The sequence below is a fragment of the Lupinus angustifolius genome, unplaced genomic scaffold, assembly GCF_001865875.1.
Source record: "Lupinus angustifolius cultivar Tanjil unplaced genomic scaffold, LupAngTanjil_v1.0 Scaffold_74_41, whole genome shotgun sequence".
NCBI lineage: Eukaryota > Viridiplantae > Streptophyta > Magnoliopsida > Fabales > Fabaceae > Lupinus > Lupinus angustifolius.
The window spans coordinates 1-3,905 of record NW_017723577.1 but is presented as its reverse complement, the minus strand read 5'-3'; the positions used below and the strand labels follow the sequence as shown (position 1 = coordinate 3,905).

At 34.2% G+C, this 3,905-nt stretch overlaps 1 pseudogene; it reads right to left on the bottom strand.

The window, feature by feature from the left end:
* Positions 1 to 203: 203 nt before the first annotated feature.
* LOC109339401 lies at positions 204 to 1,005 on the bottom strand (annotated as a pseudogene).
* Positions 1,006 to 3,905: the final 2,900 nt, after the last annotated feature.

Below are 3,905 nucleotides of genomic sequence, written 5' to 3'. Positions count from 1 at the left end.
ATATTGGAGGAAATATAATGTGAGTATCATATATGGAATGTGCGAGTATCGTGCATGGAGTGTTCGAGTATTGTGTATAAAGTGGACGAAATTCGTATGTGTTATTGTGTGTTGGATTTTCAAAAAATGAATGGGTGAAGTATAATTTGTGTAATTTTATCTAGGTGTAAATTGATCACTCTTCATATAAATATCGATCTAGTTCATGAACCTAATGAGTCGAACTCTATCCAACTCAAGTTCGGGTCATTTGGTTCATGAATTAAGTATGTCGAGTTAAATAATAAGTCGAGTTTTGGACGAATATCGAGTTGATTCGGTTCATTGTCAGTCCTAGGTAAAAGTATCAGAAGGAATGTTGATTATGGCGAAACCAATCATGACAACCGCCACTCCAAGGTAATCCATCAGGCGAGGAGCATTGCCAATCATGGTATCCACGATGGTGGCCAATGGGACCTGAGTTGTTAGTCCAACTATAGCCATTGTGGTTGATGTAAGAATAACAACCTTGGCCCACAAGTAATCACTCAACACATTATCGAGCAATCCTTTACCAATAATGAGACCAAATTGCCTCTAGGTAAGTGTATGAAAAGGTTCCATCATTGTGAAATTAAGTATCAGGACAAATAGAAGAAAAATCAAAATATTGAAAAGCCCCATATATCTTATAAACTGAGCCATTCTAGCTTCACTACTCTTTTCATCATCCTCGGGTAATTTCTTGCAAATAATGGTTATATAAGTTGCATATAACCATGCTGAAACAAGTGTGAATGTGTCTCCAGGAAGAGGATTTGATGCAATTGTACTTAAACCATCTTCTGAATCACCGAGACGTATAATTATTGTTCCTCCCATGCATAGAAGAACACTAAATAATTTTAACCAAGTAAACCTCTCACCCAAGAACGCTAGGGAGACCAAGAATGTAAAAAGAGTGGATGCACGGCTTAATATTGTGTTCAATGTAATTGTAGTATACTTCAGTGACAGATTAAAAGTGAGTTAAGCGAAAAACAAAGTGAGCATATCAATAGACCAACACCTCCTCCTTCGCTATTGTCCAGCCGGCTCGGGTTTAGGTTCGGGTCGGGCTTGGACCCAACATTCTTTTTAAATAAATATTTATTTATTAATTATTTTTTGGGGCATTTAGGCTTGGACCATATGTTGACCAAGTCAATACACGCATGCAACACGGAAAGAGTCGTTAGAGAGCCGTTAGGAGGAGATCTTGACCATTATGATAGAATCGTTGGATGGGAAATTTCCACCGTTAGATCATGGGGTTTACCACCCACTATTATCGTCGGGTGAAGGAGTCGTTGGATGCCTGAGGCTATAAATAGAGGCATCATCTCCTCATTGTAACTCACACCAGTCGAGCAATCTTCCTTGACTTCTCCTTTCTCCCCCATAAAATTTCGTCGACGCATTTTCAGTAACCTTCTTCCCCTTTCTTTCCATGGCACTTGGGAATTGGCACAAGCATCCAAAGTAGGAATTTCGAGAACTGACATTGTTAATCAGTATTGTGGGAAAAGAAGTGGCACGAGTAGCCATACAATGGGGATTCGAGAATTGGCACTAGTAGCCATATTGTGGGTGTATTCGAGAGCGATTCTTACAGTGCATTAAGACATCATATAACAGAGAAATGAGTTGTTTTATCCTAGAGACGGCGTGTTGATAGTCTGCTTACATAATTTTAGAAGTACCATGAAATGTCTTAAATAGAGTGATCTGGTCGTAACTCAGACAGTAAGGATTATTTCGTGCCATTCAGAATTATTGTGAGCTACGGTAACAACAAGTTCTTATGTGCATCAAAGATAACAGAAAATAGTATTACTCAGTTATACAATATAGAAGATGAGAAAACAATACCTACTATAATTAGAATTTGAGGCATATAATATGCAAGCTTATATTGAGGGATATGCTTTCCTTCTATCCATGTGTTTTCCTTTTCTATCCCATTTGATAGTTGTCCCTCTTTTTTTATTACTCACTACTGATATTGTTCTATGATTCTTGATACTTCTCCTCTAATTTCCTTTTTCACCTTTTCTCTCTATATGAGTGTTTCTCTTTTCTGATTTCTTTGCCTTTTATGTATGTTATGTATTCTCTCCTTGTTTTTATGTTTTCTGTGTGTACTCTTTCTTTCTGTGTTTTCTCTATGATAGTTTTTTTATTTTTTCTCTATTATGGGTGTTGTGTTTACTTTGAAATTTAGGAGATGAAGTGATATTGAGGGGGTGAGAGGGTTTCAGTTGAGAGAGAAGGGGATGAGTGAAGGTGAAATTGGTGAGAGGATGGTGTCTTTTATTGTGTTCCTCCCGTTAGAAAAATAATAAGAAGGACCCTTTTTTGGCTACATCTTCTCTCCTCCATCTTCTCCAATCTTCCTACATGACTCCTTACTTTATATATATTTTGGCAGTAAGTGAGAGACTTCTTATTTAGGTAGCTAGACAAAGGGAGAGACTGAGTTCTTTCATCTTTTCAAATAGCTAGATGAAGGGAGGGATTGAGACCTTTTTTTCTTTTCCAGATAGCTAAATGAAGGGAGAGAGATAGCTAGATGAAGGGATAGATTGAAACCTTTTGTTTTCCCTCTACGTTTCACCTTTTTTCCTATTTCTCTCATTCATGTTACTTTTTCACCTCATTGTTGTTTTTTTTATTTATTATCTTCATCAATATGTTATGTCAAAAGGGTAACTCTGGTGAGATGTCTTCTTTAAAGAAGACAAATGAGATATATGACCAAAGGTAATGTACATAGTAATTAATTCATTTTTAAAAAATATTGCACAAAGTTATATATAAATATAATAACAATATAAACATAAAAATAATGCAGAGACATGGTATAATAACAACAAACATAAAAGATTAGTTTATATTTTAAATATAATATATATAAATGTAGTATATTATATATATATATATATATGAGGAAATGTAATGTGAGTATCGTGTATGGAGTGTGCGAGTATCGTGTATGGAGTGTACGATTATTGTGTATGAAGTGTACGAGTATTGTGTATGAAGTATGTGAGTATTATGCATGGAGTGTAAGAGTATCATGCATGGAGTATGCGAGTATCGTGCATAGAGTATGCAAATATACTTATTGAACTCAACTTTGTTGATGTATTGTTTTCATTATTATTGAATCAAAACAACAATAAAAATTTCTTCTCTTTTGTTGAGGGTCTAAAGTTAATTTTTAAAAATTTCATTTTTTTTGGATTTTTATTAAAAAGTAATTAAAAATTATGTTGAACTTTTATATGAACAAAAAATCATATATTTATGAAAAATGAATGAAGAAGATCTTTGCTCCTAACCTGGACACGGTTTTAATGAAGACACCAACATCACCAAAAAGAAGAATACTTATGAAGACAAAGAAGATTAAAGCTTCAAGATAATTAGATTAAGTCTCTATAGGTACTTCTATCGTAAAACTCTTAAATATACAAAGTAGTAATGCTCAAACTATTTTTAAAGAAAGTTGAAACACTTTAAAATAATTAAAACAATTTTCAAAAATAGTGTGTAACGGGTTACTTCATCTAAGTATCAGGTTACATGTATGAGAAAAGAGTTATCCAACTTAAAACTGTATAGAGTAATCCATTATTGTCTTTGAGTAGTAGATTACCAGTTTTGAAAAGTTGAGTAACTGATTACTCAAATTGGTGTAATCGATTACTCTAATTTAATTTTAAATGAACAGTGGACAAAGAGTTTGGGTAATCGATTACCCACTGTCAGTGATCGATTACTGAGAGATGTTGCATCAGATTTCAGATTTCAAAATGAAAGACTTTCACACCAAACGAAATCTCTTCACTTCAAACAACTCCTACACTTTCAGAAAGGCA